The sequence below is a fragment of the Eubalaena glacialis genome, chromosome 5 (genome assembly GCF_028564815.1).
Source record: "Eubalaena glacialis isolate mEubGla1 chromosome 5, mEubGla1.1.hap2.+ XY, whole genome shotgun sequence".
Lineage (NCBI taxonomy): Eukaryota > Metazoa > Chordata > Mammalia > Artiodactyla > Balaenidae > Eubalaena > Eubalaena glacialis.
Window position 1 is genome coordinate 67412087 of NC_083720.1, and position 25313 is coordinate 67437399.

The 25313-nt window shown below is 38.4% G+C and overlaps 1 protein-coding gene across 15 annotated transcripts in view; it reads right to left on the minus strand.

The window, feature by feature from the left end:
* APBB2 (amyloid beta precursor protein binding family B member 2) overlaps positions 1 to 25313 on the minus strand; it is a 372773-nt gene that overhangs the window by 247989 nt on the left and 99471 nt on the right. For 12 of the 15 annotated variants that reach the window (XM_061192201.1, XM_061192196.1, XM_061192197.1 and 9 more), the window contains one exon: positions 17043 to 17148. The exons of 1 other annotated variant lie outside the window; for it this stretch is intronic. The gene's annotated coding sequence lies outside the window, so the exon portion shown is untranslated. Of the gene's footprint in view, positions 1 to 9868; positions 9970 to 16035; positions 16141 to 17042; positions 17149 to 25313 lie in introns of all 15 variants that reach the window. 2 more of the 15 variants (XM_061192202.1, XM_061192203.1) reach the window with 2 other exon arrangements.

Genomic DNA, 25313 nt, shown 5'->3' on the forward strand with positions numbered 1-25313 from the left:
GATTTTAGCTCTGTACAGAACAAAGCACAGGTTTTGATTTTGCTACTTAGGTTTCAGAAATGAAAAGGTGGGGGGGATCCCAAGAAATCAGTCTCAAAAGCTTTTTCCAAGACTACTTTTGTGAGAAATTTTAAAATAAGGCTCAGTTTCTGATACACAAGTATAAAGGAGGCAAATTCACAGCTAGTTACTGAATTTCAAAATGGTGAAACCCTAACAGCTATTTCCAAAACAGACTCACTGTATCCAAAGCCTGAATTAATATTTAGGTATATAGAAATATTTCTTTGTTTTTCCCGCCCTCTCCAATGGCTTAAGAGATCATTCAGAAATACACACTGAGGGGTTTTGTTTCATTCTGCATAGGTTTTGCTTCCAACCATCATAAGTAGCACATTTTTTTTTAAACTTTTACTATAAGAATCTCTATATGAGTATATAATCTCTCAAACACCGTCTTAATCTAAATTTTTTAAACAAATGACAAGATGTAACTAAAATGGCATTGGTTTCACCAATATCACACAATGTAAACTGACAGTCAATGAAGTTCTAAGGAAACTATAAAAGGGTGAAATATTATCGCTCACTTGAAAAAGTAGTAACTGAAAGCAAGTCAAATGAACACCAATTCTTCAATATTTACTACAAGCACAGCAGTTTGTAGTAGGTGTGGAACAGGAATGCGGCATGTGACACACCTACTGCCAACAGGGAACTTAGCATATTGCAGAAACATGACACATGGAACACTGATCAACACTGGATCACAAGCCTCCCAGAAAGATTTAAATGTGAAGGACAAGAGGTTGGATAGGTCAAATGAGACCAATTTCTGCCATATTATTAAGCCTATTATACACACTTAAAAGATTTTATGTGACATGAATACGTCCACACCTCTTATATCATAAAGGATACCAATCAACAATACTGTCAATTTCATGCAACTAAGAAACTTTACCATATCTTTCCAACATCACTCATATTGCCGTATTTATTTTTGACCAGTCTGAGTCTCCCACTGGACTATGAGATATTACAGGTCAGAGGTGTGCCCTACTGAACTTTTAATACTTAGCTCTTGGCACTACTGAACACAGAATAATCCAATATATTGATGATGAATGAATGAATGGCACTAAAATAGTAGCTATTTATTTGGTGATTTATCTGAATACAAAGATTGATTCTTGACAATAAAACAAAGTTCAGGAGGCTTCTACAAAGTTATATTTCACTAAGAAAATGGTCAAAATTAAGAATCAAAAAATACGCAAAAGAGGTGTTCACTGAAGCATTATTCATCATAGGATAAATGGCAATATTCTGAATTTTCAACAATTGGGCAATGTGCTGTTTTATTATGGTCAAACACTGGACAGATTATGGAACCATTAAAAATGACAAATATGAAGGCCTGCAACAGAGGAAATTAAGATGTAACAATAATAAAAAAATAAGGGGTCAAAATAAGATGTATACTACAACTACAACCAAATAAAAATATACACATATGTAAAAAAAGACTGGAATGAAATACACACAAAAATACTTGTTAAAGTAAATAGATTTGGAGTTTATAGGTGATTTTTCCACTCTAAACTTTTTGTAATACTTGATATTTATATCGTCATTTATAGCTCCTATTGTAAAACTGTTATATTGCCATTACAGATTCTTGTAAAAGTAGCATTTTAACATTATGTGTCTAACCGTAAGTGTTACAATGATTTTTTTTAATTTTATTTATTTATTTATTTATTTATTTATGTATGTATGTATGTATGTATGGCTGGCTGTGTTGGGTCTTCGTTTCTATGCGAGGGCTTTCTCTAGTTGTGGCAAGCAGGGGCCACCCTTCATTGCGGTGCGCGGGCCTCTCACTGTCGCGGCCTCTCTTGTTGCGGAGCACAGGCTCCAGACGCACAGGCTCAGTAGTTGTGGCTCACGGGCCTAGTTGCTCCGCGGCATGTGGGATCTTCCCAGACCAGGGCTCGAACCCGTGTCCCCTGCATTGGCAGGCAGATTCTCAACCACTGCGCCACCAGGGAAGCCCTACAATGATTATTAATAGTAACTTATTTCATCAAATCTAAGTGCTATTGGAAGCTACACCACTATTTTATGTGCTAAGAATAAAAACAAAAGTGCTGCCAAGAATAGTTATAAGATGTCAGCAATTGCAAGAGACATCAAATTTCAAGAATGTTAAAGTGTGAAAGATGTATGTCTTAGAATCAATGAGACAGAAAAAAGAATAAACAGAATAAAGCAACTGTACAAGAAACTATTTTATTGGTGAAATAAAAGTGATTTCTAGATAACAAGAAACTAACAAATCTATGGGGAAAGTAATAGAAATCTCTTATCAAAATAAATTATTTGACTCACAAATAAGTCTATATAAAGATTGGGATAATGAAAGAAACAAGGACATCACACAACAGAAGTCAAGTCTTCATCATACCCCTGAGATCAAATATATCTGGTCCAAATGGATTGAATAAATGGACTACCAAGAAGTAATTAAGGGCTTCCCTGGTGCCACAGTGGTTGGGAATCCACCTGCCAATGCAGGGGACACGGGTTCAAGCCCTGGTCTGGGAAGATCCCACATGCCGCGGAGCAACTAGGCCCGTGCGCCATAACTACTGAGCCTGCGCTCTAGAGCCCGCGAGCCACAACTACTGAAGCCCGCGAGCCACAACTACTGAAGCCCGCACACCTAGAGCCTGTGCTCCGCAACAAGAGAAGCCACCGCAACGAGAAGCCTGCGCACCGCAACGAAGAGTAGCCCCCGCTCGCCGTAACTAGAGAAAGCCCGCATGCAGCAACAAAGACCCAATGCAGCCAAAAATAAATAATTAATTAATTAAAAAGGAAAAAAAAAGAAGAAGTAATTAAGGTAAGCCAACAGGCCTAGACAAGATTTTTTAGCTCGGGGTAGGGTGGGGGCTATGAAATGAATTGCTTTGAGTGGCATTCCCTTGAAAGTAATGCTGAAGCTTCCTGTTGGTTTATAATCACAGAGAGGGCCACTGACTGAATTTTGGTAACCTCAAAATTTTTGCATGGAGGAGTAAGATGGGAAGAGGCAGTAAGTCCACATCAGTGAATGAAGCATCATGGTTCACAAAAACAGAATTAAAATTTGTAATTTTCTACCTAGTCCTCTAAGCTTTCCTCCCTAAGTTCACGCATTTCTATAAATAATTGGCTTTTTACTTAAAATAATAATGGAAATTAATTAATCTCACCTGAACTTTTAGCAGTTTAACATGAAGAAAATGTAAGGAACTTTCCAGTTGGAAACCAAATCATGGGACACCACCTTAACTATCCCTGAGAGAGTAACCACAAGAATGTAACAAATTGTAAGAACAAACTACAATAAGCAGTGAGACAAAAATATCACCCAAGAAGAAAAAAGTGTCAAGTGCATTATTTTAAAAGCACTGATTATTTAAACCCTTCATATATCTATATATGTAAGGCAAAGGAGTCTTACTCATTGCCAAATAACAAAAACAAAATACAGAAGTCTAATACTAAACTAATACAAACATCAGTTTGCTTACTGTAAGAATGAATAAAAGTCATAAAAGCCAACCTCTGAGAAAAATCAACAAAGCCAAGAGTTTGGTTCTTTAAAAAGTCCAACAAAATTGACAAACCTTTAATTAGACTAAAAAAAAGGAAAGAAGACTCAAATAACTAACATCATAAATAAAAAAGAGAACATTACTACCAATTGTAAAGATATAAAAAGGATTATAGAAGAGTACTATGAACAACTGTATGGTAACAAATTTGACAACCTCGATGAAATGGGTACATTTCTAAAAACACCTACCAAGATGGAATTATGAAGAAAGAAAATCAGACCTATAACTAATAACAAAATTGATCAGTAATCTCAGAAAGAAAAGCCTAGGACCAGATGGCTTTACCAGTAAATTCTATCAAACATTTAAAGAAGAATCCTTCTCAAGTCCTCCTAAAAAAATTAAAGAGAGGAAAACACTTCCAAACTCATTCTATGAAGCTAGCATTACACTAATACCAATGACAGCTTTCTACATAAAACAAACAAACAAACCCCTACAGACCATTATCCCTTATGAATACTGATGGAAAAATCCTCAGCAAAATACTAGCAAACAGAATGCAACAGCATATTAAAAGTGGCATTTATTGCTAGAATGCAAAGATGGTTCAACATATGAAAATCAACCAATGTAATACACCACATTAAAAGAATGAAGGAAAAAAATATCACCTGATCATCTCAATTGATGCAGAAAATAAACCTGAAAAATTCAATACTTTCATGATAAAAACCACTCAACAAATTAGGAATAGAAGGAAACTACTTCAACAAAATAAAGGCCTTATATGAAAAACCCACAGCTAACAATATACTCAATAATGGAAAAGGCTGAAAGCTTTTCCATTAAGATCAAGAACTAGGCAAGAATGCTCACTCTTGCCACTTCTGTTCAATATAGTACTGGAAGTCCTACCCAGAGCAATTAGGTAAGAAAAAGAAATAAAAAGCATCCAAATTGGAAAGGAAGAAGTAAAATTATTTCTGTTCACGGATGACATGAAAACCCATCACAGATGTAGAAAACACTGAAGATTCCAGAAAAAAGAAAAAAAAATGGTAGAACTAATAAACAAATTCAGCAAAGTTATAGGATATAAAATTAACACACAAAAATCAGTTGCATTTCTATACATTAACCATGAACAATCCAAAATGAAAACTAAAGACAATTCTATTTATAATAGAATCAAAAAAGAATAAAACACTTAGGAATAAGCTTAACCAAGGAGGCAAAAGGCTTATACACTGAAAACTGCAAAATGTGGCTGAAAGAAATTCAAGAAAAGTCAAATAAATGGAAAGATATCCTGCATTCATAGATTGGAAGACTTAATATTGTTAGGATGTCAATACTACCCAAAGTGATACACATATTCAATGGAATCCTTATCAAAACCCCAAAGACATTTCTGCAATTGTGAAGTCCTCACATATTCTCTTTCAATAAATTTTAAGGGTGAATTGCTCCAAGTGACCAACAGACATTAATAATAATTAATCAACCTATAAAGTAATATATTGAACATTGCGAATTGGAAGCTACCATTCAGACATACAGAGGATTCAACATTTAAAATAGGGTGGCATCGTCACTAACATTCAGGCTGACAATGGACCAAATTCACAACTTTTTGCACGAGACAATCACAGGGGAGACTTGGTGAGCCTGTCTGCCATTGCACTTGAAAAGCATACCGACAGAATAGCATAATATCAGATAATGGGTGGAAAGGCCTTTTCCAGCAACAGATACCTGGGTCTCCACAAAACAGCTGCAGTCACAAACCAGGGCAGTGTCAAGGAAGGTAATCACCATCATCAGATACAGAGAGGTTCAATTTGTTCAAAAATTGTACTGTGCATTTTTAGGAGTTATTATAGATGCATAGAATTTCTGATGGACAAAGACCTTTAAAATCATATTACATGTGAAAATCATTTTATGGATAAGAAAATGAGGACCCCAGGAAGGGGTACCTATGTAACTCAAGGTCACACAACTAGCAGTTAGCAAAACCAGGACTTGAACCTAGGTTCCCAGTGTTCCTCCATCTTCCCTAATAAAACTCCTGAGCTTAAGGTTGGGAGTACCACCTTAGTCTGTTGGCAGAAAAAGTCACCCCACAAAATGATTTCTTTTTCTTTCCAGTTTTATTGAGCTATAGTTGACATATAACATTGTATTAGTTTAAGGTGTACAATATAATGACTTGACATATGTATATATTACTAAATGATCACCACAATAAGTTAGTTAACAGTCATCACCATGTACAGTTAAAAATTTTTTTCTCTTCTGATGAGAACTTTTAGGATCTACTCTCTTAGCAACTTTCAAATATACAGTACAGTATTGTTAACTACAGTCACCATCCTGCACATTACATCCCCATGACTTATTTATCTTATAACTGGAAGTTTGTTCCTTTTGACTACCTCTCCCACCCACAAACCCCTCACCTCAGACAACCACCAATCTGTTCTCTGTTTCTGTAAATTCAGGATTTTTTTTAGATTGTACATATAGGTGAGATCATACAGTATTTGTCTTTCTCTGTGTGGCTTATTTCACTTAACATAATGCCTTCAAGGTCCATCCATGTTGTTGCAAATGGCAGGATTTTCTTCTTTTTGATGTCTGAATTATAGTCCACTGGATATATATGCCACAGTTTCTTTATCCATTCAGCTGGTGACGGATACTTGCATGTCTTGGCTATTGTAAACAATGCTGCAGTGAACACGGGGGAACAAATATATCTCTTCTAGATAGTGATTTCAATTCCTTCAGACATATACCCACAAGTGGAATTGCTGGATCTTATGGTAGTTCTATTTTTAACTTTTAATATTTTGAAGAACCTCCATACTGTTTTCCATAGTGGCTGCACGATTTTACATTCCCACCAACAGTGCGTAAGAGCTCCTTTTCTCCACATCCTCACCAACACTTTTTATCTCTTGTAATTTTGATGACAGCCATTCTAACAGGTGTGAGGTGATCACAAAACAATTTCTTAAAGATTCTTGACCACATCAGTATATGCCCAATATGATTAAACAAACTCACCCCTGCCTTAGGAAAGGAACCTTCTAGGATTATATGGAAGCCTTTGCACTGATTCTGCATTTTTTGATACCTGTGGCTATTGTCGTCCCATCCCTGAGGTAAGCGGTTAGGATCTGCCCTGTGAGAGGTGGACTTCCCAATGTCAATTATTCTGGGAAGAGGCAGAGCCTGAGATAAGAAATGAAAACTAGGAAGGAAAGACCTGGCAGAAATCTTCCCTCTTCCAGGGCCTTAATCTATTTGATGCCTGGCCTCTACAACTAAATATGCTGATAGTCACTTCTGGGGGAGGGGGCTGGTGGTCTAGGCCAGAGAGGTAGCCTTGTAAGGGCCCAGTGAGGATGGGTCTCAGTATGCCATATCTAGTAGCAATTTTACGGGACTCCCAGGGTTTTGTTAAAGGTCATAAACTCAACTTTTATCTACTATAGGGAGTTAAGGACATGTTTCCAAGCTAGGGATGGAGTGGGAAATAGGAAAGCAGAGTGGGATAGCAGAGCTACCACAGTGCTGGCAGCAATGATTAGCAAGGTCCCCAAAGAAAAGGGGAACCTTGGGACAGGAATCCACGCATGAGAGCTAGGTTCACCTCATCATTTGAAGATGGTGTCCTTTCCCGATCACCTCAGAAGAGGAAGCATTAACTTATAACTAGGAGACACAATGGGTTTCTTGCAAATCATCACAGGTTAAACAGATTTCTTGATACCCATAATACAGGATGGTATTCAGTAGGTGAGCACTATGATGACTGCCCAATGTTTATAGTCAGCATCCATTCTGATTGGCCAGAATCTGGCTGTCAACTATTTTGAGTCTCATCCTTCCAACAATAATACATGTCTCTCCATCTCAGTTTCTGCTATTGATTCCTAAGCCTTGGAGAACATTCACCTTTTTGTTAGTGCTTATCACAGATGCAGGAATGAATAAACACTCTATTAATAAACTCTAAGCAATAGATATTATTCCCACTTTATAGGCTAGAAAACCGAGGCTCAGAGAAAGAACTCACCCACAGAGAGCCTGCGGCAGAGCCAGAATTTTATTCCAAAACAAACAGAATTTTAGGACTGTATAGAAACAGTCCCTCTACTCTGGAAATCTACCCTCCTATGAAAGATAACATTGCAGGGAACAAGAAACTATGGGACTTGAAGGTAAATGCATCATTATCTCATAAAATATCAATATTAATATGGAAAAGACTGGTCTAATAAGCATGATTTTAATCCTACCCAACTCTCATGCTGCAATTATTGTCAAGCATTACCTGAATACCTAAAAAGCTTTTACATATATCTGTATGACAAAATACTAGTTCATGTCTTCAAATCCATGCATGTGAACTATAAAACCAATTTAACCCTATTTATTAAGAGAAAAGGCCCAGCATATATTCTATTAATGTGCACTGAGTCCCTATGTTAATGTCTCATTTGATTAAAATATTATTACTATTAAAATATTATTACTATTATTACAAAAGACACAATTTAACAGATGTAAGGAAAAAACTTGAATTCAACAACTTCCCCTCCGGTCATTTATTTAAACCTCTGACAAAGCCTCTGTTCTAAGAAATTATTTCTTCTACTTTCTACTTAGAGAACAAATGAAAGTACATCTGAATTAAATTGCCACTGCTGTGGAAACACTGAAACTCTAAATAAAAACTAGTGATCAAGACAAGATTATCTCAAAAGATGCTAGACTCCCTCAACACTGCCCATCATCAGGACAGTCTTTAAATGCCCTTTCTCATAGGCTATGCCAATCATTAGTTGTAATTAAAGTTCTTCTTGAAATTGGCTTATATCTCTCTACATCTGAATCTTTTCAGGTACCGCTCGTTTTCTCTTCTTCCTACTTACTATATGAGATCAGACACCAGTCTGCTTCGAAATTTTACAGGTACTACATCCACATTAAGGTAATTCATCAAAGTAGTCTGAATGCTGTAAAGATTATTTTTTTTAATGATACAGAATGTCACCAAATTCCCTTATTAGTAGGGTGGCCATTTAATTTATCATCCAAACCAAACACTTGGTTCTGAAAGGGGGCATTATCAAAAATAAAAACAGGCAACAGGCACAGTCAGGACTGTCCCAGCAAACTGACACATATTGCTACCCTACTTATTAAAGAACCAAACCCTGCGCTTAAAAGCCGAAAGTCTCAAAAAAGTGAAATAAAGTTCATGGTGGGAAAGGGGGCAGAGTGGGTTAATGTGTGAACAGAAAGTCAGAAGAGTCCAATCAGAAGGTCAAGAGAAAGCTGCATGCTCTCTCAGGCACCCAAACGCAATGGCATTTCCAGCTTACATAAACACACCTCCTCCCCGCCTTGGATATTAAAAGGGTTTGTACATAGGAATCAAGTCTGTCATATGTCATGTGCTCTCCTTATTTATTTATCGGTTTATTTTACTGCTACCCTCACACTCCTCCTCGATATTACCTTATCTCCCACCCACACCCCACAACCCACAAGCTTCCTTTCCCCTCTCTTCCTTATTTTATGTCTCATCACTGAACCAATAAACCAGAATTACTAGGAACTTGCTACATACCAGGCACTGTGCTAAGTCCTCCTACATAAAATGGGGATCCCAAAACTGAATTAGAGTCACTCCCTGCCAGCTCATTGTTCAAATTTTTGTTTGCCACACTTTGTTTAAAACTCAATACAGGAGACTTCCCTGGTGGTGCAGTGGTTAAGACTCCACGCCCTCAATGCGGGGGGCCCGTGTTCAATGCCTGGTCAGGGAACTAGATCCCACATGCCTGCCGCAACTAAGAGTTCGCATGCCACAACTAAGGAGCCAGCGAGCTGCAACTAAGGAGCCCGTGAGCCACAACTAAGACCCGGCGCAACCAAATAAATTAATTAAAAAAAAAAAACAACTCAATACCATTTCACTCCAGCCTCCATTTCTGCATGTGCTAAGCAGCCCAACCAAGGAGTACAGTTGCCAAGTTTCCTAGTGAAGCCACCTCTCTATTTATTTGTAGATAATTTAGTACAGTATATACATTGATATAAAAGAAGAATAAACTAAACAACTTTCATTAAGGTGTCAAAATTTCCACATCTTAAAAAAAACTTTATAAAAGCTCTTCTGCTCTCCCAACCAAGACACCGCAGCTTTTGGAGGGGAACAAACACTCTTTCTTGCATACCTTTTTCCTCCTTGAAGCTGGTGAAGGATTATATCTTGCCCACCACTGAATTTCCAGCACCTTGCAGAGTGTCTAGCACAAAATAGACACTCAATAAATATCTGTTGAATAAATGAATGAATGACGGGCTCATGGTTAATGACTTTTTTTTTTTATGTCAACTCCTCAAGATCTTTGCTCCATTGATCAACTCCTCTCAAAACGCAGTCTCCCCACTCCCTCTGCCCCTCCCCACCACAGTAACAGCTTTGGAGTCAGCCAAAAACCCCAGATCAAATCCCAGCCACTCAATGTAACCCTGAGCAAGTTTTCTAATCATTCTCTATGCCTTATTTTTCTTATCTATAAAATAGAGATAGCACTATCAAGTTTGCTAGGTTTTTGTGGTATTTGTGAGATTTGAAAACACTTTATGTAAAGGGCCAGGCAGGAACCCACTAAATGTGTGTCAGATGAAAGAATAAATTGCCATTCTGTTCTGTGGCTCCAGGTCAAAATGTAACCATCAAACTGTAATTTGCCAAAGCTGATCTTCATTTAACAACAGATATGCATCAGAAGCGGTAACACACAACTGGAGTCTGTCTGCTGTGGAACATCAAAGGGAGAGTTTAACATCTGCTTTTAAATGCAGGAGAACAACAATTAGTCCACAAGTAAAAGGGGAAAGGTATACAATCCGATTTTATTTTCCCCACCAGGGTATCCATGTATTAAGGGATTACCAGCTTACAGCAGACAAAAGCTTTTTTGCAAGGGTCACGTAGTGGCGGGAGGTAACCCTGGAAATGGTTTTTAAATTCAGCATTTATTGATAGCTCCTGCTTTTCACCATCAAGAAGGTACAGGCCAAGTCTGCCCTTCCTTCAAAGTGCAAAACTAAGCAATCAAAAACTACAAGAATAAGACTGAGGCTGAAGAGTATTTTTACCCAACTTGTTAGCAATCTAAGACATTAAACCTCAAAACGGAATAACATCATGAATCTTTGTGCGACTTGAAATTTATGAAATGTATGCCTGTGATGGACGGGACACTTTGTTTTCACTGTAGAGCCACGTTCTGAGACCCATTCTCCTGCTGTCAGGCCGAGCAGCAGCCGTGGGAAGAAGCAGCTCCTGTGCTTTATTTCTAGCACACCTGAACCTGCCATCACTGCGGCCATGACAGCTATTTACGGGCCCTTATTTTCCCCTTTTCCAGTAACAGCGGCAGAGACAAGCTATGAAACTTCCCCAGGGTTTGCTTTGCTTCCTCACAGCTGTCTTGGAAGATGAAGGAAACCCCAGAGTTTTTCAAAGCCCAGAGGCAATGTTGATCTTGAGTAACATTTTCCATTTTCTTAAAAGACCTCATTTCCTACTCTCCTCCAGCATACAGAACATGAAGCAAAGCCTATAAACTACCTCCTTAGAGTACAGGAAAATAAATGCAGTAGTTACAAGAGAACGTGAACTCTGGTTTAAAAACAGCAAAGGGGGGCTTCCCTGGTGGCGCAGTGGTTGAGAATCTGCCTGCCAATGCAGGCGACACAGGTTCGAGCCCTGGTCTGGGAAGATCCCACATGCCGCGGAGCAACTAGGCCCGTTAGCCACAACTACTGAGCCTGTGCTCCGCAACAAGAGAGGCCGCGAGAGTGAGAGGCCCGCGCACCGTGATGAAGAGTGGCCCCCGCTTGCCACAACTAGAGAAAGCCCTCGCACAGAAACGAAGACCCAACATAGCCAAAAATAAATAAATTAAAAAACAAAACAACAACAACAAAAAAAACAGCAAAGGGTTAGGGATAAACACGGGGCTCTAATACTGAACCGTCAAATTCTGTCCTACGAGCTCACAGTTTTGGCCTCCTTTAAAGAGTATCTGAGCAAAAGTGGCTCCCACCTGAATACGGATATTTTTTCCCTAAATTCCCAGTGAACCAAGTACGTGAACCTATTATAACAACCTGTTTTCTTATCCATCTTCATTTTACAGATGCTTTCTTGTCATGAGTCACAGAGTTCATAAACCAAGAAACTAGGGTGCAAACCTAGGCAGCCTGACCCCAACGGTCTCCCATAATATGCCCTGAACCAGAAAAGTACTTCTGTTTGTTGTCTAAATCTGAAACCAGCCAGGACCAACAGGAGTGACCGTCAACACAAGGGCTCCACATATTTTTACAAACTGAGGTCCTTACCTGCATGAATGATGGTGTAGTATTTTTTATGGACTCAAAAATATCATTTAAGACAGTTTTATACCTGCCATAGCAATGAAGCAGCAAGCACAGCTTTACAGCCTCCAAAAGGGCTTACAAGAAGTGCATTTTAGTCTCAGCTTCAGTTTTGGACAGCAAGTCACAAGATAAAATGGCAATTAGGAATTTCCTGAAACTTTAGAGATCAATCTAGATGTCAAACAATTAAATAAATAAATAAACAAATATCAAACTAAAATCCAATTACCCCCTTTTAAGTAACACTTGATATAACTTCAACAGAAGCTTTACATATATAATTTTAAAACACTGAATTTCAAGGGACAAAATATCTTAGAGATTATTCATCTTATCAATGCAAATTTTATTGAGCAAAGAGTTATGAAAGACCAAAAAAAAAAAAAAAAAGTGAATGAGACTGGATCCCAGGCCTCAAGACCTCACAGTCTATTAAATATTATGTAAATAACTATAACCCAATTCAAGTTAAAAACAATGAAAGATAAAATCAGAATATACCATGAAAGACTGAAGTAGGGTATTAAGGGAGTTTGACACACAGAAAGGATTACTTCTGATCATAGCACAGCGGTTAAGAGCATAAACATGAGGGTCATACAGACCTGAGTTCAAGTCTTGACCACTCCACTCCCTAGCTATGTGACATGAGACAAGTTATTTAACCTCACTGAGCCTCAGTTTCAAAATCTTTATAATGGGGCAATAACACCTACCTCTCAGAATGGATATATAGGATTAAATAAGATAAAATATGTAAAACTCTTAATACAGTTCCCAGCACACTCCCAGGGTTAATTGCTAGCAGTGGCTTCCAGTCCCAGACCTATTATTTCTCCATCTCACATGCCTAGTTACTTCTCCTACCAATGCTCCTTAATTGCTCTGGTCCAATGCCCTGCTAGATCCTACTACCAACTCTTCTTTAAAGATGAAGAGATGGACTTTGAGAAAATGGGGAACATGCCCAATGCCATATAGACTCCTGATTCCTCGGGAAATGACCGCCCCTTCCTCAGCAGGCCCACAGCATTTGTGAATCCATCTTCCCTACAAGCTCACCAGAGTCAGATGGATACCTCATGGGCTTTAAAGTTAGATGGATCAGAGTTAGAATCCTAACTCAAACCTTTTCTAGCTGTGTGAATGCTGGCGAGTTATTTTCCCCCCAAGTTTCAATAATCCCTACCCTAAGAATTACTCTGACAATCTAGTGACTCACTACTATGACTTCCACACTTGTTCAGACAGCGGAGCCAGTCTAAGGGCAAAATATCAGAAATCTTGGTATATTTAACTGTACCACATGAACCAAGAATTATTCTACTAGGAGAAATTACAACTACATTATATACATACTGCTTCCCAAATATTATGTGTGTGTGTGTGCACACATATGTGTGTATAAATATATACACACGTTTTTTAAATCATTGTTCTAAGTTTATTGATTAAATGCTTGTTATTCATTAACTTTTTTTTTTTTTCTATTTGCTAATTTAACTTAACAAGTAGTAGCAGGTACCAAAAGTTCAGGAAAATATAATGGAAAAAAAAACTTAAGGATTAGAAAATTCTATTCATGATTTATTTTGGAAGGGATGGGTCAATGAATATCATTACTGAATGTTAGTGGTCAAACGCCTCATTTGAGAATATCCAGCCCACTGCTTGTCACATAGTACACACTGAATATATGTTATTTCAATCTGAATTTGAAACTCAAATTAAGTTCCCTGAAAGCAAGAGCATATCTCATTCATCTTTGACTAATGAGCTCCTAACACAGTGCCTGGCACATGGTACTTGTGCAAAAAATGTCGGCTTAATAAATGAACCTAAAATTGAGAAGGCATGCAAAGGTCTATAATACATTTTGCATCTCCAATTAATTTGGATTTCAATTTGCTCCAATAAATTATATTCCAAAGTCTATGAAACGTTCCTTCTGTACCCATCACCTCATCTGAGATATTAAGAGCTTCTTGGGAGGGAGAAGTACATAGGTAGAATCCTTCCTTAGGCACAGAAATATTGATGAAGACAGCTAAGTGGGAGGAAGATGTCACCTGCACTCTTGTAATATAACAAAGGGACCAAAGAAGACACAAGCTTTATACACAGTACCCATCAAACAGTGACATTTACCATTTTGAACACATATTTAGTCCCACAAGCCTCCTGTTCAGAACATGTCTGGTTACAGTAAACACAGTAGAGATTGTAGAAAGCGAATCCTAGTCTATTCTCTGTTCACAGATGAAAAACCCACACCATATATTTCACATATTTATACTCCCTTCTAACTGAAAGCCAGGATCACCTCAAATTAAACAAAAAGCTAAGATTCAACTGTTTCTCTTTCACTAAAAATGATATTGTAGGCAAATATTTATTAGCATGGGAATGCATTATTTATTAAGTGGAAAAGAAAGGATATCAAATAATTTGTAGCATATACTACTCTAGTATTAACATAAAAATAAACATATATATGTATTAAACAGGATAATAAAATAGAAGCTATTTTCTAGTTCTTTTAAAATAATCCATGGCTAGGGGGGAAAACCGCGGTGGGGTGGGGATGGTGGTGTGCTGAATTGGGCGATTGGGATTGACATGTATACACTGATGTGTATAAAAGTGATGACTGATTAAAAAAATAATAATAATAATTCATGGCTAATTTTTCAAAAGTGCATCTACATTTTGTCAATATTATAGACTCAAGTTTCCAGAAACCTATTTCAAATAATTAAATAAAATACTTGAAACAAGTAAGTCTTTGAAAACATACTTGTGATTAAGAAAAAAATAAAAGTAGAGGACAAATGGGAGTTAAAAGGAAGTGTGGTGGTTGTTTAGGGTTTTGAATTTTCCCTAAAATTGCACTAACCTCCCCCAAAATAAGTCACCAATTCATTTAAGTACCCCTTACAGTTTTCAAAGTACTGTCAGAAACATTCACCTGTGACTTTTGTAAATTTCAGAAGGGACTTCCCTCCATCTCCCCCCACCCTGCCCTCTCCCTTAATGTTTACTTCCATATAACTAGTTCTTCAGGACTAGATATATACAGAGCATACTTATGCATTATAACCACCTTCTTTTTAACTTAAAAGTCAACTGTCAACATCCTTCTGTGCATGTAAATTTTCACCTATGACATCAGTTTCAGTAAGCAGGGATCCTTCTGCCATAGTCCCTTTGGTAACACAGGGACTGTCTTTAGCTTACTGTGGTGAACAAAAGTCCTACTGATGCCTTGCTTCTACAAAATGGAAAAGGAACTTTTACAGCAATATCACAAAGGGAATATTTCGGTGTAATGGAAGGAAAATATTTCACCAGGGACTATATTAAATTTTAAAGAAATGCTAAATTATTTGAAAGGCAGTTTAAGTAGCTCGCTTTCTGGGGCTAAGTTGTATTTCCAATCTAAACACCACTGCAAATATTGAGATCCTAAAGGCCAGAGAATTAATCTTTTGCTCTTTTCGTTCCACTTCTGTGGACAGATTGGTGACTTCCAACATAATCCTCTTTCAAATATCCTTCCAGGATGGAATAAATATCCTTTATTTTAAGGTTAATATGTGAATACAAGGCTAAAAAATGCAACTAAATATATTGCTATCATTTTTTTAAATTCCATTTTAATTTCACTACTGCAAATATTTCACTGTAACAAAAAAAAAATGTTTTTGGAGAAAATTTTCGAAGTCTTTGCTTTCATTGGATTTATATTTTAGCATAGACTTGATGGCTCTCAGAAACTGTTTTCGTGGTGTGTGTATGTAATATTTTTTCAGTACATCTTATTTAACTTCAAAACAGCTTCATAATTAAAGACCCTTACCTTATTAAAATTATTTCCAAATAACACACAATTCAGTTATAAATAAATTTACACTACAAACAATATAACAATAAAATCTGATCTTACTGTTTAACGCTTCTATGGAACTTCTAGAGTATAGTTCTTTTCTGTCTTGTTTTGTTTTAGGAATGTTTCAACTATCTCATTTGTACTGTCAGAAATGTAGAGGAGCTGTAATACACAACGAATACAAAGTTTAGAAAACTATCTAGTGATTGAATGAGCAAACAGTTCCTACTGTCAATGATATTGCTTCTGGAATACACCAGAAAGGAGGTGTGTGTGAGCGCGCATGCGTGAGTGCATGTGTGTGTGTACGTGTGTTGTTTCACTTACATTCTTATGGGTCACTCACATTTCCAAGTAGTATCTACAAAAAAGTAGACTGTATTATTTTTAGGGCCCATTTTACCTTTCTCTTCAAAAGAGATCAGGGAAATAAATTGAACTTTATGGCGCCAAACAATTTTTTCTACGAGATAGTCAAGCCATTCACACAGGTTTCTCAATTAAACTATCTTGGAGTTTCTCGAAAAAGTTATAAAACAATAAAACTGACAGATGCATCAATTCTTCTAAGACCAAGCTACATGAGGGACTTACTGAACAAGTGATTCCACATTTTATTTTCCTTTCCAGACAAGAAAAGAACCAAATGGATTACATTCTTATTCTAAAAAATTCAGAACCAAAGAGCTTATCTAAAAGTCTAAAACTCCTGAAGCTCAGAAAACTAGACTCACTTTTCTGTCACACCATATTACACTGTGTTACCTTTAGAGTTTAATTCATCTACTGAACACCTGATAAAAGGTTTTATCACAACATTGAGGACTCAGTTTATGAAATCCCAAAGAAATGGCACATTGCAGAAATTCATCCTAATCTCTTGAAAGGTTTTTTTTTTTTTTTTTAAAGGTCTCCTGAGTCCCTTTCCATGTTTCAAGTCTGTAAGAGCAAATAAAACTTACAAAGCCAGGAAAGAAAGGAAGTAGAAAAGCCACAGACAAACTGTTAACTTTCTGAGAGAAATATAACAAAATTTTTAAAAAGCAAGTTAGAAAATTACTTACTTTTCCCAGGTCTTTGGTACAAAGCTCAGAAGGCAATTTCCCTTTTCCCACCAAGTCTTGTTAATTAATAGCAATCACTCAATGAGGTCAGGCAGCCCGAATATATCTAGAAATTGTGTAGAGACAAAAAGTTAACATTCAAAGTCAGATTAGAAATTAAAAATCAAAACACCCCATTGCTATTCAGAGTCTCTGCATAATTAAAATACAGATTGCACTGGAATATCTAAATGATGAGCTATATTAGCTACTTTTCTTTCAGAACAATACTAACAAGACTTGCTAAACCTAGATGGTGTTTTGATCTGTCATCTTATTAAAGTTACTAAAGCCGGAATCAGCAAGGCTTCTTGGCAACCTTCACCATAAAAATGTCCTTCTCAGGGAGTCATAAAAAGCAACTTAGGGAGGATGTGGACTTCTAATTATACTGAGACTTGGGAGGGAAGGTCTTCCGATATCACATTTGCCTGCCTCACCTTCCAAAGATGAGCTCATCTCACAAACACAAAAGCAGTTGTAAATAGAAGTGAACAATAACAACTTAAAGAAATTCATTAACAACTTGTAAATGCCCTTCAGATGTATCCATTGAAGCACACTTCACTTTTGCAGGTGGGAATGAGAAGAGAGAGGCGTGTTGACTTTTTTTTTAATAAATTTATTTATTTATTTATTTTGGCTGCATTGGGTCTCTGTTGCTGTGCGCGGGCTTTCTCTAGAGTTGCAGCGAGCGGGGGCTACTCTTTGTTGCGGTGCGCGGGCTTCTCACTGCGGTGGCTTCTCCTGTTGCGGAGCACGGGCTCTAGGTGCACGGGCTTCAGTAACTGTGGCACGCAGGCTCAGTAGTTGTGGCCAAAGGGCTCTAGAGTACAGGCTCAGTAGTTGTGGCGCACGGGCTTAGTTGCTCCGAGGCATGTGGGATCTTCTCGGACCAGGGCTTGAACCCATGTTCCCTGCATTGGCAGGCAGATTCTTAACCACTGCGCCAACAGGGAAGTCCCAACTTTTTTCTAATAAAACAGAAAATCCGAAAATTCTGCATGATGATAATCTCACTTAAAACGTAAGTTACTTCCCCCAACAATCCTGTGAATGAATACATAGGTAATAACTCATTCATAAGATAAACGAGTTTAAGTAGGTGTAACAGATGCCACAGGTAAACCATAACCTAAAGTCTGTGCACCTGTCAGGCTCTCCCACACTGGGCCGCACGTTAGATATAATTCTAAGAAGCGTGATAAATTCATTTAAAAGCCATAAGAGATTGAGAAATAGGTCCTTTAGGAGGAGGCAGGAAGTGCTGCCACGGTAGGCAGTCAGAATCCCACAGACATCAATAGTCATCATTTATTATTACTGTCATTGTTACTGTTACAGTTTAGAGTTACTATTACTGTTACACTGTTATTGTTACACTTACACAGTATTGACTCTCATGCCAGATTCTTCTCTAAGTGTTTTTACATGTGTTAACTCCATTTAGGATAGAGACAAGCAGAAATATCCCCTAGACATCACCCTGGTGCCACACAGTACACTCAGTTTTCCTATAACACTCGTGTTTGTTCCAAGGTTGATACAGTAGGGAGCAGCTTGAGCGTAACTTGATTTTCACATTTGTTTAGGTATGATTTCACTGCAAGAAACATTAGGTAATAGCAGAAGATTGCACCGGGCGGAGCCCAGCTGCCTAAGGATACACAAAAGGCACAAAACCCACGTCTCAAACATCTGTCGGCGATCTCAGTCCCCCCGAAGTGTGCCGAGCCACAGCCCTCCACGCTGGGTGCCCCAACTCTCCTTCTGATTTCAGGTAACCCTCCTTCCACCACTTCACAGTGACTCACAAACTGCAACCCTTCCAGGGCCTCAGTCCACAGGAAACGTCACGACTTTCTCAAGGCAAAATGCCATATTTAGTGGACTTTTTATCTATTTACTTCTTGACCAACTAATATGTGTAAAACTGTGCTCCAATTTTTATTCAGTTCCCATCTTACTTTTTTTTAATGTCACTGATAAAGTTTTTTTTTTTTTTAATTTATTTTTGGCTGTGTTGGGTCTTTGTTGCTGCGCGCGGGCTTTTCTCTAGTTGTGGAGAGCGGGGGCTACTCTTCGTTGCAGTGCGCGGGCTTCTCATTGCGGTGGCTTCTCTTGTTGCGGAGCACGGGCTCTAGGTGCGTGGGCTTCAGTAGTTGTGTCACGTGGGCTCAGTAGTTGTGGCTCACGGGCTCTAGAGCACAGGCTCAGTAGTTGTGGTGCACGGGCTTAGTTGCTCTGCAGCATGTGGGATCTTCCCGGACCAGGGATCGAACCCGTGTCCCCTGTGATTCAGTCAGCTGTGGCCAGGTCGGCAGGGCCATGTGACAGGCTTTCCTCACAAATGGCTCTATGAGTGGTGCAGGTAACCTGCTAGTGTTGGAGGGTCTCCTGCAGAGGCAGGCAGTGGCTGTGTCTCACCGTGGGGACAAGGACACTGGCAGCAGAAGTTCTGGGAAGTACTCCTTGGCGTGAGCCCTCCCAGCGTCCACCATCAGCCCCACCAAAGAGCCCAGGTAGGCTCCAGTGCTGGGTTGCCTCACTGATAAAGGTTTTTGAGTGTTATGTCCCTGATCCTACTTTTCCCTTAAGCACTGGGGGGTTTACTGCATGATTCTGCATAGCATGGTGGTTTTTAGAAACACATATACTGCATTTTAGCAGACCTGACTGTATAGTAACTAGTGTTTACAAGGATGCTTGTGTGTTGTGTGTTTTGTTTTGTTTTTTTGGGTTTTTTTGGCCACACCACATGGCTTATGGGATCTTAGTTCCCCGACCAGGGATCGAACCCGGCCCCATGCAGTGAAAGCGCTGAGTCTTAACCACTGGACCACCAAAGGAAGTCCCAGGACGCTTGTGATTTAGACCAGAGGGGTTAAATTATGATTTTCAAATATGCTCATTATGTTAAAGAGGATAGCAACATATGTAATTTAATTTTAGAAAGAATCACACTCACATACTAGGTTTACAATAACCTAGTATGGACACTTTTAAGGGCGTTTCAGTTACGTGAAAAATTTATTAATGAGAAGTTCCCTAATGGTGTTGTTAGATAAATGAAGCGTTACTGCACCATTCCGGACAGACCAACATGATGGTGTTATAAAGATACGATTCTTACAGACAAGAGGACTTAGCCAGAGTTGCTAGAGAGGAGAAACTGAATTATTTGTCATTCCTTGAAACCAATAAACTTTTAAAAGATTAAAGTTATCCATAAAAAAAAGTCCAAGATATTCATAAAGATATGTACAAAGAAGTTTTCCATTAAAGTAATAACAATTTTAAGCAATTTTAAAATATAAATATTCAGCAACGGATAAAGTTTTTTAAAATCTGTAAGATATTTAATAAAATGAGAAAATGTTTTTAAGCAGTGTTCATTGGGAATGCAGACTATAAGATGATATGTTCCATATCATCTCAATTTTGTTTAAAAGTATCTATACCTAGAAAAAAAGACTAGAATGAAAAAAAGTCAACATTTGTATAGTTACTAATTAGAGATAACAGAATAAGAATAGAATAATTTTTATTTTCTTTGCATTTTCCTGTGGTTCCCAAATTTTCCACAATAATCACATCTACTTTTACAGTTAGAAATAACCATACGCTATATAAAAATAGGACTAAGGCATTTGGTGGGGAAAAAACCTCTTTTTATCCCCACTTTAATTCTGAATGTGACTCCAGCCAGTAGAATGAACACCAGCCCAAGAACAAGGGTACCAGATGCTTCCTCCACAGGTATTAACAGATCCAGTCACAGAAAGTATTTTCTATCTCATAATTCAAGGGCAAATACAGTCCCAACAGAGATGTTCAAAGTATATAAATCCGTTTTAGAGGCCAAAATATAATTTGCTTTTACTGGCTAAAACAGTTATGGATTTAGTAAAATCCAGATGAAAGAAGACTTTTAATTATATAATTGCATATTAGCTGTCTTAATGTCTGAAAGAAATTTAGTTATGAATGAAGAAATTGTGCTCTGGATAAAGCTCCTTTCAAACAAGATCAAGATTAAAGAAATACAAGAAGCAATGGATTCAGTTGTGGGGATGAGTGCCTCACTCGGGGAGTTTTCGATAGAAAGTAAGAAAGAGATATTGATCTTTACGACCTCCAAAAGAACTCAGTTGTATTAAAATTTTCCCAATAAACATAAAACTGGACTTTGAAAATAATCCATTTGCCAAAAATGGTGACTCCTTAGTCATCAGTCTGCTTAGTTTAATTCCATGCACTGAAACTGCATAAGAACTAAATGGTGAAACTACAATACTCTGAAGTCAAGGGCCAATGTGGAACAATTTGGCCACCACACAACCTGAATTCACTTACCTATACTGGCCAGCAGCACATTTAAAGGATGTGCCCCTTTCCATCTTCAGCGTAGCCTTACTCACATCAAATACCCAGTAACTATTTGGTGTAGAGCAATTGCTTTAGTACTACTCTCCATTCTCAAGAATGCACTGAGGATTAAAAATCAGTGATTGTGTGTGTGTGTGTGCATGTGTGTGTGCGTGTGTGTGTGTGTGGTTTTGTTTTATAAAATTATAAAGCATCTGTAACATGCAGTGTATACATCTGAATAATAACCGTATTACTGCTGTACAAAGTATAGATGTACTAGTCTCTGTTTTGTTTTGTTTTTTACTTCCAAAAATGCTGACTTCAATGGAAAAAAAACAAAAAACCCTTCTGTTTCAAATTTGCTTTTGTATTTTTAAGCATTTTCATAACTTCCCTATCAAATGGAAACAAAGCTACTGATTTCATGTTTTGTTCTGTTTTGTTTCATAGAATAGAAAAGGCAAATGAATATTTTAATTATGCTATCATATACAAAAAGAGATCACAGAGGTGATACTGAGTTCCAGAAAAATCAGTCAGTTCAAGTTCAAGATCAGAGACTATCATTTTATCAAACGTATGTTGATTACTTTGGAAAATAACTGAAATTCTTGGCTTCTGTGTCTCACAAGTTGCTGCCTAAAATGCTGCACATATGCACCTTTAATAATTTGCAACCAAATATTATAATCAGCAAATAAATTCAGATACTATTTTCAATTAGGAGTGTTCAAAATAAAAACTATGAATTTTAATTTTTAAAAGAAGACATGCAGAAATATACATCCACCTATACACACCTCACACTGACTCTGAAAATACAGAACACTTAGGAACTCTCAGTATGGAAAATGTATTTCTTAAATTGCTCTAAGAATTAGCATATGTATAATAGCTCAGGGGAATACACTCTCTTAGCATTACTGGATATAAAAAAGGGCAACCAATTTTCAGAGTCTACCTGGAAAATAAGCAGAAATTATTTTCTCAGGCTCTCTAGTCACTCCGTGGGCAGAATTCCAACATAATCTAAATTGGTCTTGGCACTATCTCACTCCCCTTTTTGCATCACTGCACCACCTCTGGTCCAAAGCCCAATGACCTTCTCTTTCGACGGCCTCTTACTCTCATTGGTCCTTTCCTTCCAACTTCTAAACTTCCAATGACTCCATGGCAATATTTTAGCAGAAGCTGGGGAATGGGGGAGCTTCAACAAATGATTAAGGAATTTTAACTTTCTCTGGATTATATGCATTTTTAAAGAAAAGTTTGAGTACCCAGATGTTGTTTTTCTAAGCACCACAGCTCACTGGAGAAATAGTTGGGTCCAGGCCTGGGGATACGGAAAGTACAATATAAGCCTAGAACACCTTACTATGCCAGAAAGCAAGAAGCGCTCAAATATTAATGCAGACATGACAGAAGGACACAGGAGCTGCCATGAAGGGGCTCCCACTGGCCAAATGTGGTACAATTTGAACAACAAAAAGAATGATACGGATAAATTATAACACACTCAATTTTTAAAAAAGGAACCATAAATCCACAGATATTCATGGAAAGGGGGATAGTGGAAAGCTCTTCTTTACAAAGAAAGCCAGCTAATAAACACCAAAGGAATAGCAGAAATAGAAAATCCCACTTTGCAGCCACCAAGGCAATGATTGATTCAGTCAAGGGTCGTTAATGGACGCTAAAACCATTAGGGAAAGGGTTGCTATGGAACAGGATACTCACACAGTCTCAGAATATCACCCCACAGATTACTTATCACTTACCGAGGGGAAAAGGTATCCTTATAATGGAGAGCTCTGGCAGACCATCTTACCCAAGTGATGGCTGGCACAATCAATTATAGGATAACCGAACATCACATGTCTCCACAGGGACTATGTAGTATGTTTGTCAAAAGGCCTAATCTGTATCTCATCATAAAGTAACAATCAAACAAATCTAGTACTTGTGGTACTTTCTACAAGACAATTATCTTGGCATTCTCCAAGATATCAGTGCCATGAATGACAAAAATAAACAAAAACAGGGTGACTCTTCTGGATTAAAGGAAAAGAAACAAAATGCAGTGAATGACTGTTGATGAATCTTGGATGAGGAGAGGGGTTATAAAAGACATTACTGGGGGCTTCCCTGGTGGCGCAGTGGTTGAGAGTCTGCCTGCCAATGCAGGAGACACGGGTTCGAGCCCTGGTCTGGGAAGATCCCACATGCCGCGGAGCGACTGGGTCCGTGAGCCACAACTACTGAGCCTGCGCATCTGGAGCCCGTGCTCTGCAACAAGAGAGGCCGCGACGGTGAGAGGCCCGCGCACCACGATGAAGAGTGGCCCCCGCTCGCCGCAACTAGAGAGAGCCCTCGCACAGAAACGAAGACCCAACACAGCCAAAAATAAATAAATAAATAAATAAAATTAAAAAAAAAAAAAGACATTACTGGAATAACTGGTGAAATTTGAATCGGTATTATGGGCTATGTGGGAGAATATTCTTGTGTTTGGGAGATACATGTTAAAGTATTAATATTTCGGGTAAAGGATCATGACCTCTATAACTAACTCAACCGGTTCAGCAAAAATGTTTTAAAGTGTATGTATACAGAGACAGAGAGACAGCAACAGAGAGAGACAGAGATAAAACAAATTTGGCAAAATGTTAGCATTTTATATGGCAGGCTGGTTGTAACCGCTAAAAGCCAGTAACTACGGTTACTTGTAGGCTGTGTCTATTCCATATGAAGAGAGATCATAAAGGAGCTTATGGTTGAAACCAACACAAATAGAAACAGAGACCACTGGTGTTACAGCATTTAGTTCATTTTTCAAAAAACTTTTTCCAATTCATTTTTCTTCTGTAGCAATTAATGGTCATTAGTTGGGAGGAAGAAGATTTACAGAGAAAAAGAAACCCAAGGAAGAGGACAACATGGATAAAAATTAGGCACAGATAATTTCAGTTCTCTTCCATACCTCTTCTTTGGAAGAAGAGGTAAGTCTCAAGGTTTAAAAAAATTGTGCATTGTTTTCCATCCTGGTGAGAAACCCTGGATAGATGTGGACCTTCCCAGTGAGCAAGAAAGAGTCCCTCTGCAAGAGGTATTCTGACCAAACACCAGGACCAGTGAAGCTGAGCACCTCATTTCATGCCCAGCCCTGGCCAAGCCTAGAACAGAGGGGCATGTGTCTGAATAACGAACGTTCCAGGTGGGCAAACTTGCATCCCAGAAGCCCAGCTTTCAGCAGCTGCTTCAAACTGAATGTGTTGCAAACAGAATTCTCCTCCACCAAACTTGATCCCTTGTTTCTATTACCTCTCTCCTCAGTCTATCCACTCTCAAAAGTGCAGCTTCATCTTTCACTTTGGTTCCCACTGGCCCTCTCTTCCTCGTTCACATCCTCAGGCCCATATTGGCCACAAGGTCTCTCACAGTCCAGGTAGAAACAGCCTCTCTTTTCTCTGTTTCTCCTCAATACTTCTATCTATGGCACTCACTTGACACTTTTTAAATATCTTTGCCACACGGTACTGATTCTGTACTCACTGTAGGCAAGAACTTTACTATGTTACCTCATTTAAAAATCACTGAGGGACTTCCCTGGAGGCGCAGTGGTTAAGAATCTGCCTGCCGATGCAGGGGACAAGAGTTTGAGCCCTGGTCTGAGAAGATCCCACATGCCGCGGAGCAACTAAGCCCGTGCACCAGAACCACTGAGCCTGCGCTCTAGAGCCCGCGAGCCACAACTACTGAGCCCGCGTGCCACAACTACTGAAGCCCGCGCGCCTACAGCCCGTGCTCTGCAACAAGAGAAGCCACCGCAATGAGAAGCCCACACACCACAACGAAGAGTAG